The following is a 9596-nucleotide window of genomic DNA, read 5'->3' on the forward strand; positions in this document are numbered from 1 at the left end:
CAGGAATGCAAGCAACTGGAGCTGGCCATCAGAATTTCCTGTATTTCCTATCTCTGCACTCCCAGCGTTCAGGGCAGCACCAACGGTGACAGTGTGCAGAATTACCATGTCAGGAGGGAGATATATAGGTGTGTGAAACAAAAGATTAGATATTTGTCTCAACGCATCCAACCACAATTACATTGCACAAGCTAGACAAGAAGCTCACAGCAGCCCCTGGCTGTGTTTGTCACAAGGCACAATTAAGTTTTCACAAACAGAGCACACAGTAATTACCATCAACATGCACTCTTATCTATGTATCACAGCTTACCTAACAGTCTGCGTGCAACAACAGTCCACTGTATGATCCCTGTTGTAAGACCTCTTTTGGACTGCTCTTTCTATTCAAATGAATTGTCAGTCCATAAACTCACTGAAGCAACAGCATCTGCAATATCGTTATTAACAGTGTATCAGCACTTTCACTCAACCACTGCTTAGCTGTGCATTCAAGTTTGCTCTAAAAATTGACTCTAAAACACAGCTTCTACAGAGCTGTAAAAGTAAAACTCAAATGATTTTCCCCCTCAAATGTGTGCAGTTACAAGCTCCCAGGTTGCTTTCATTAACTGTCACAAGGACAGTGCCTTTCACTGAATGCAACTGAACTTGCTCCTCTTCTTTCACCTTTCCATTTACTGCTACCTGCTCAAGCATGTGGAGAGTATTTTCAAGACTCTGATACCATCTCTCTGCAAGTTCATTTACCAGCCATCAAGCTTTCAAACCCAACAGTCAACAAACTAGAGCCTACACATCTTAATGTAGTCATAAAATAGTTCTTATGATACAGTTTTAAATGTTTCAGTCTCTTTATTATCCTTTCTATTCAAAAGTAATTTGTTCTGGAGCAGAATATGCACCAGCTTCTTTATGCGCAGTAACTAACAACCTAACAAAAACAGAACTATAATGCTCCAAACTGCATACTGCATTTAATATACCTCTAATGATGAAATGGAGGTGATAAACCTTTCCCATTCTGTAAAGCACCGAAAATCCTCTTGTACATCTTGCACTGCACGCATTTAAGCTTTTGCTACAAAGCTTGACATTGAAAAGCCATTCATATATTTGTGTTCACATGTGTGCACGTACACACACAAATATGCTTGTCAAGGTTACACAAAAAATAAGCAAATCATGTAATTTAGAGAGGATGATTTTTATTTGGAAATACTTAAGTTGGAGCTAGTATTTTAATCTTTACTCAGTAATGACATGGAAAAATTTTAATTCTATTACAATTAGAACTGTTTTCCTAAGTATCACAATATAGCAGGTATTGCCTGTACAGTGTTAAACTTCAACTGATTTGAAAAGTATTCACTGTATAGATTATTTACTTCAGTAATTTTTCAAACACTATATTAATAGACATGCACCACTTACAGTCTCCTGCGGCAAGCTTCTTTCCTAAAGAAGTTAGCTGCCAGGTAAGAAAGATCTGGACCCTGTGTTTCTTAGTTTCCAGAAACAACTAATCTCCAATCATTCTTTTCTAAAGAAAGAGGTGAAAGAACAGGAGAGTGAGAAAATCTGCTGTGATAATGTTACAGTCAGAGTACATGAAGACAGTAATTGTGTGTCACTTCTCCAGAACACTGAAAATTACTTTTGTAGTAAGCTTACTAATGCACACAGTTCAAAGTGTTCGTGTAGTTAAATCTAAGCAGAGCTTACCAATTAACATCACATGTATTCAAATTACTTTAGCTCCAAGACATCCTAGACAGTGGCCAGGAGTCTCTTGGTCAAAACCTGCAACACAATCAACATTTTCAGTTACAGCCTTTGTACCTGTTTTCTTTCCTCAGATACTTCACTTTGGCAGAACTGAATTACACAGCTTGAGAGATATTGTCCTACAGCAATTTTACCAATAAACTATAACCAATTCCTGCAGGAGCAAGTATCAGTGTCTGCAATAACTTAGAGTGTTTACTTTCAAAACATAATCTCTAAAGCAGTTATACTTTCCACCATAGAGAAAAGGACAAGGGTAGAATATTTTTAAGAACAGTGATTCATCATCTGCCTTCCATTTTAACTCTCATTTTCCAATTCTCTTTCAGCTTAACCCACGACACAAGGGCAAATACTACCACAAATGATGCAAGTCTCATTTAATCCAGTCATATAAATTTTGACAGGTTTTTTTACCACTTTCCTATTTCTTGTATGCACATGTACTTTTTGCTTTCAAAAGGTAGCAGGGCAGAAGGCTTTACCCGTCTCAAGAAGCACTTTCTGCAATAAGGATGAAATGTTTCTTCCCATCTTCCACATCTATGACAAGACACTGGTGACAACCCATGCTCCCCCACTTCAATTCTGGTGCTCCCTGATAAATCAAAGTATTAATAGATTTGATAAGCTTATAATTTATCATTGGTGCATATTTCCAAAGCCTCTTTTAGAAGCTCACCAGCAGAAACAAGCTTAAGAGTATTTAATTCTACAGCACAGCATCAGTCAGCAATCCCAAAGAATTTCAAAGTGCTGTATCCAGACTAACTTCCTATCTTGTCAGACCAAACAGTGCTCTTTCATACAGCCAGCATGAAGACCATGGCTTCAACACAGCAAAACGACTTAAGACTGGGCTAGTGCTTGAAGCAAGCCAAGCACTCAACAGATGGCAGAAGTTAGCACAGGCATTCTATATTTAGCCTTCTTGTAAAGCAGTTATGTTTTCCAAATAGTAATGGTTAGTGTTTCCTCCCTCAGTTCCAAAAGGAGACACAGAAAAAAGCAAATCAGAAGTCAGGAACAAAAGCAGAAGAGAAGAGGAAAGGCTGGCAATATATGTTGCTCTTGATACATATGTACATGTTTATGGAGATTATGAGACATGTACACATTAAACATTTTGGAAATTTTTCAAATTATTACACAATGCTTGCAAATTACTAGTTATGTTCATAATGTGATTAAGACAACTGAGTAATACTTTAAAGAAGCAATGAGGACTCAAATCTGCTGTGGATATACCTGTTCTAAATAGAATTCTGTCAAAAAAGACCACTTTCAGGGAACATAAAACCAGCAATAAACTAGAAGGATGGACAACAGAAGCCATGTGCACTGTATATATATAGTTTGAGAAGTCCTATAAAATCCAACAATTAACAGACAGTATAGTATTACAGATAGCTGGAAGGACAAAAAAAAAGTAAAAACACCAGTTTTTCGCTTCCCACATTTTATACTGAAAAAAAACTATCACTTTTTTACCTCACAGGTTGGAATGCTGACTATGTGCACATGAAATCACATCAATATGAGCTATGTCCAGAAATTTGCACTAGCCACCCAAGATACACAGGCTAAGGATACTGAAGTACCAAGAAGACAAAGCACTACACAAAGGAAGCCATTTGTCATTTATTTAGTAGGACATTCAGCAAGTTCTACAAAACCCAGAACTGTGAAGCACATTTGAACACCCACTAACACACTATATATGCTTTGACAGAAAGAAGAAAAATCGCTGCCTGTGATCACAAGAACTATGGCTGCAAAATGCCTGCAGTGGAGGACAAATGCTTTAATTAAACGCAGTGAAGCAGAGGAAGCAAGCAGCCCCTCTGGAAGCAAGTGTTTGCAAGTCAGCATGGAGGGGCACATGGATGATACAGAAAAGATGAACAAGTAGAGCAGCAAGTTCAGTGCGGGTCAGTTCAAACAAGCTGCTATTCAGAGGAGCCTCAGAACCTTTTCTGTTCTCTCCTCTTGAAACTGCTCATTTGTACTTTTCTCTTGCCTGAAGTCTTTGTCAATCTCCATTTGTGAACAACTTACCAAGGAATCCTATGAAACTGCTGTTGCTGAGGAGAACAAGCAAAAGCTTCTAGAAGGGTGATGGAGAAGATGCAGCAGCACTCAACCCTGAAAATCCCATGAAAGGACCTGGGGACAAATTGGGCAGGAAGACATAACAGCTGGTGCTCTCAGTTTAAAGTGGTGGCAGCCCATTCTTTCAGCATCACTTGAGGCCCAAGCAAGCTTGTTTTTCTCCTGCTTCAAAGCCTCAAGCAGCTCACGGACAGCAGCTGTGTCTTTTTGCAGCACCACATGCTAATAACTGCTGTTGTAAACTCTCCCACAGGGGTTTCTAAGAAGGCCATCTTAAAACAGGAGCCACCCAATGTTTCATAGGTGGGAAAAGGAATGAAGAGAGATTACCTATAAGCTAATTTCATGCTTTAGATTATAATCATTCATCAAGACACAAATCATTATCTTCACTGTAATGTTTTAATATTCTTCTAACAGAAAATGCAAAAAAAACATTTTGATGTGGTGACAACAGCACCTCAGGATTTAGAAAGGGTATTACTTTAAATATGCAGGTGACATTTGCTTTCCACTTAGCATGGTTTTTCTGGATGTTTTTTAAGTGCCTGAAGGGCTTTCAGGCAAGCTACCTTACCACGCCACCACATATCCAACTTACCCTAAAAGATGTCTGACATAAAAAGGTTAATTACTAACCTGCATGCCAAGCACCTGCAAAGCTACCATGAGTGAAGGGAGCATGTGTTTCCAGATTCCTCGTTCAGCTTCTATACCAGCTACACTGATCAGTGCTGGCACCCAGGGCAAAAATTCCTGACATTTCAACAGAAGACAAACAAGCGCAAAATCCAAGAGTTTCCAACAGAATGACTAAAGCAACAAGACTGCATTTAATTCTAAAACAAAGAAAGAAGTACCAAGAGCTGGCTGGTTCTTTTGGACTTGCTTTCTGGTCTTAGCGTATTTGGCTTACAAAAGTTACAGTAAAGTTCTAATTAGAAGCAAGATTATTTGATAGGTATTAGCACAACCTTTAAAGAGGAACGTACCAACTGCTTCTATATTCTGTGGCTTTGAGTTCAAGTCTGATCAAAAAATATTTAGCTCATTAATTCAGACACAACTAGTATTTCCTACCAGTGGTTTAACTCATCAGTACTTTCTCTCTACAGTAATAGTAGAGTCTGATAGAACAGTGAGATCACTTACCATTTTAAAAAATTGAACTGTTCTGTCCCTCTCTCTAACCAGTAAGGATTGCTACAAGGAAAGCCTTCACAGACTGCTGCTGGAGTGTAAGTCCCTAAAGTATCTTCAGCTGTCTAATGTTCTGTAGAATTTCAAGTCACATTTCATGCTCTTTAAACTCATATATAGGTGCTAAGCACCTGTTGGCTCTGAAATGCAGAAACCACATGGAATGCAGAAACCAGCACAGAAATAGCTAATTCATCCAGAAGGTGACTTACTAGGCTAAGTGCAGCACATTCCTATTAAAAATGGATAGACTTGGTTTTAAATTGGAGTCACAGAGAGTGGAAGTTACCTTGCATGTTTTTCTTTCCAAATCAAATATTTAACAGAGGAAAACCACAGGTGTCACTGACAAGGAAAGATTAGTTGTGGCTTAAAACCACACACATGGATTGAAAAAGTAGCAAGACACACTCCACTCACTAAGCAACCTTGTAAGTGTATAATTTAGACTGGTAACATGTTGTCCCAGGAGAATCAGAAGCCTTTCATTTGCTTCCAAGAATTGGAATTTAATATTCTTAAAAAACCAAAACCAAACCCCAAATTCTACAGTGCCTGACATTAAGAAAGTATTTACAACCAAAAGTGTACAATCTTTTTGTCTCATGAGGCCTAGCACTACAACTACAGTCAGTTGAGTGGGTGGCAAGAGCAGAGGAACCAATGGCAGCATCTGCGTGGGGGAGGAAAACAAAGGAGCCAACAGTTTTTAAGAGTTTGTTTGGTCAATGCAAACAAGCCCGCCATAAAATACTCCAAACATACCACATCTTACTGAAGCATAGTTAAATCCAGAGCTCTGGTCTTCCTTTTTAAAAAGACCTTTCAGCAAGGGGAGATTAAATTTAAAACCCAAACATAGAAGCAGCCTACTGGATTGTCACTCTTGCAACATGATACAGAGGAAAAAGGTGATTATTGGGAGTCCTACATTAGATCGAGTTAAGTAGCTGATTACAGACAAGTGCTCTGCCAGCAACAAACAGAATGGGGAGGCTGTGTGTGAAATTAGTTTATGGGTCTTCCACTGTCTTTGGAAGACAGCTCTTTCATTTGCAGGTTGGGGAAGGTCGCATTAACAGTCAGAATAGCATGTGTTGTTAATTCACAGCTACTCACTCAGTGAAAGCTCAGCAGCTTCAGGAGGACTCTACTGCTCTGGCCTGAAGTAGATTTGAATCCTTACCCTAGTAACTAGGCTCAAGATTCTGAAAGTATGTGCTGTGTGCTTTATGCAACAAGTAGCAGGTCTCTGACCTAAACTGGAAGAGCCTATATTGAACAGGAAAGATGGATTTGAAATATACAGGCAAACAAAAAACAGCTAGTATCTCTCAAACTAAAAGTAACTTCACACAACTGGAGGATTATACTTAACCATTAACTTAAACACAACTTTAAAATAAGGCATATCAGATAAAAAGTTGTTAAAGGAATATGAAGCACGAAATTGTACAGCACAGCAAGTGAATCAGGAAATTTCCATTCTTCCTGCTAAGGACTTACAGTAGCTATCAAGTCCTCTTGTTCTAGCCTATGCAATTTCTTCAAAAATTAATTACCTCCTTGAAGTACAAGAATTTTTTTAAGGCTATTTAAACAGAATGGGAGTCTGTTCATGGGAGTCTAATCACAGGAGTGATTAACATGTATTTGTGGGCCACACTGCTGCGCTTTATGCCACATAAATAACTTAATTTGCAGGAAGATTTTTCTCCTGTAAATTCCAAATAAAACCTCATCTTCCACATACACTGTTGGCAATATTCCAAACATCTCTTTAGCTGTTGTCCCTCTCCGAACTGAATCTGAAACCTTAAGCTCAATAAGCACTGTCCAAGGAGAGTACATTAAGTGCAAAGTGCCAGATGACAGACAAGAATTAACTTCTTGTCTGATTTATCTGTTCGGACCACAAGCTTTATATGCAATGCATATAATGAGCCACATGACACATGACAGCGTCAGTACAGCCTGCATTCCACATACATACCTAGGTAAGAACATACATTAACAATATTCAGCCTGCTCCCATAATTTAACCATTTTCTATCATTTCCACAGGTCTTTCTCTCCCCATCCCACAATGTGGCTGCTTTTGAGAAGTCCCTGCCTATTTTAAGTATTTGCCTCATGATTCTGAATCATACTGAGAAAACTGTATATATAAGAGAAAATCAAGCCTTCTAACTTTTAATTCTTGAATTCCACACAAGTTAGGTGACTAAAACAGCAAGTGTAACTATATGCGTCCCAAGACATCCAGTTCTAGGATAATTTCATCAGGAATAACGGAAAGGATGAGATAGAGTTTTGTAAGGGTAAAAATATTCAACTGTAGGATGTTGTCTTGAATACAGATTAAAGCTGACATGATACATAAAAGTTAATAGTGGCTAAGTACTGAATCATTTTCACTTAACTGGTAAATCAGATGTTTGTTGATTAAAACAACAATACCACAACTACAGTCTGACACTCCTGGTGTATACCGAATTGCTGTTTCTACAGTAGAGATAGGGCACACACAGAGGATGTAGCGGAAACTCCTACCATATGAGGCAAGGGCAGTTTAAGATTCACTGTTCATTCTACACCCCAGAAAAATTTTAACCAAGTGGTGGTTTTAATTTTTTTATTTCAAATAATCTTGTGGTAAGTTCACACTTTAGTTTTTTTGTATGCTCATAAAGAAGCAAAAAAAGAGGCCTTGCTTCTTCATGTCAGGATATGAATTTCTCAGAAGTGACAGTGGCTACAGAATTACCATCCTGAAAGGTGTAACAATTAAATTAGAACAAAATTAAAGGTTTCTGGTAATAATCACCACACCTGCAGTTAATGCATGTAACTGAATCAAGAGTAAAAACATCCCATTCACCCTACCTAGAGCCCATGGCTCTAAGGATTCCAGTTTTATTCAGTACATTAATGTGTCGGAACTTTTACTTTCACCAATTAGTCACAGTTTCTCCTGCTCCTCAGAATAAAAGCTGTTCAAAGCTGTCATTGTTCCACAATCGAGAAAAGCCAGTTGTGTCATTACTAATTATCTATCAGTGAGTCATATTTGTTACAGAGCAGGGAAAGCCAAAGTGAATGTCAACTCTGCACTGAAGAAAAGTACTAAGATAACATTAAGGAGGAAAGCATTTATAAATACCTTCAAAGTGGAAACAGGGTTAAATTTAGTTCAAGATGGCAGAGAAGCAGCTCACAGTTTGGTTAAGTAACCTTTAGCTTGCAGCCATCTGCAGACAAAAAGGAGGACAGTTATCTGAAGAAGCTCTGAAGAATACTCTTCAGGAGCAAGGAAACCTAGAATTTAAAGTGATAAGTGAGACTGTCAGCCTTCACTTCTAAATGTATGATGGTACAGCACATACTAAAAATAAGGGCAGACAACTCATATCAGCTCTACTGGAACTATTTTACAGTTTTCTAGAGATCTACTCAGAGTGAATGTCACCAGACTAGACAAAATACATTGCACATACTTCATCACAAGAAGATTGACAAACAGCTAGAATACACTTTAAAGCAATTCACTTACATGTCTCCAGAGCAGCCATTCTTTGGTGACTTCATTTCTGCTTTAAAGTCTGCTCAGCAGATTGTGAAATATGTAAAAATATTATAACCAGTTTACTTCCTAGCTCTGTGCAGGGTACTTCTCAGATCCAATTTACCTTTAGAAACCTGTTCTTTGTTTTTGAAATACACATGATATAATATTGTACTATGAAGAAAGGAAAAAATATTTAACAGGATAAGACACACAAGGGATAACATTGTAACTTTTTTTTTGTTCCGCGCTTTCCACTGGAGACCAACAAAAACCATCTATATTTGATAGTTTAAGTTTTAAAATCAAGTAAAGGAAAGGTTACGCTTTAAAGCTGGTAGACCCCAAACCACAGCCTACAGATCATCCATAATCTGTATGGTGACTGGAATCACCCATCTATTTACGTAAATTTGAAACCAACACTACAAACAAACAGGCAAAGACAGGAAGGAGAAAACTAGCTGACATACAAAAATGACCGTGACCAGGCATACCCCACCATGTGTTTTGATATCACTCCATGAAGGTTTAGATTGTGGGGGGTTTGCTTCTTGTGATTGTGAAGGTTCTTCTGGTTTGTTTTTTAAAATGCAGTGTTAGTGATGAACTTTATTTTCAAAGTTTCTCACAAAGGAAAGAGCATGTGTATGTTAAGGTGGCATTTCCACTATCCAGTTATTTTCCACAAATTAGGCTAAAAACATGCAAAAAGACAATAAACACTGGAACAACACTTTCAAGGGATTTGTTTATTTTTGGTTTACAAACAAAGGCACCCAATATTTCTGTTTATGTCTTATAAAAGCTCACGGATTTAGCATTTGTTTCCAAACATCTGTTCCTACAGCAGAGAAAAACATTACAGGAAAATGTAATTTTTTTCCTGGTCCCAAATTTAAATACCAGTAACTGTTAAGTGATCACGTTG

Source organism: Pterocles gutturalis, unplaced genomic scaffold (assembly GCF_000699245.1).
Source record: "Pterocles gutturalis isolate BGI_N339 unplaced genomic scaffold, ASM69924v1 scaffold9913, whole genome shotgun sequence".
NCBI classification, from domain to species: Eukaryota; Metazoa; Chordata; class Aves; order Pterocliformes; family Pteroclidae; genus Pterocles; species Pterocles gutturalis.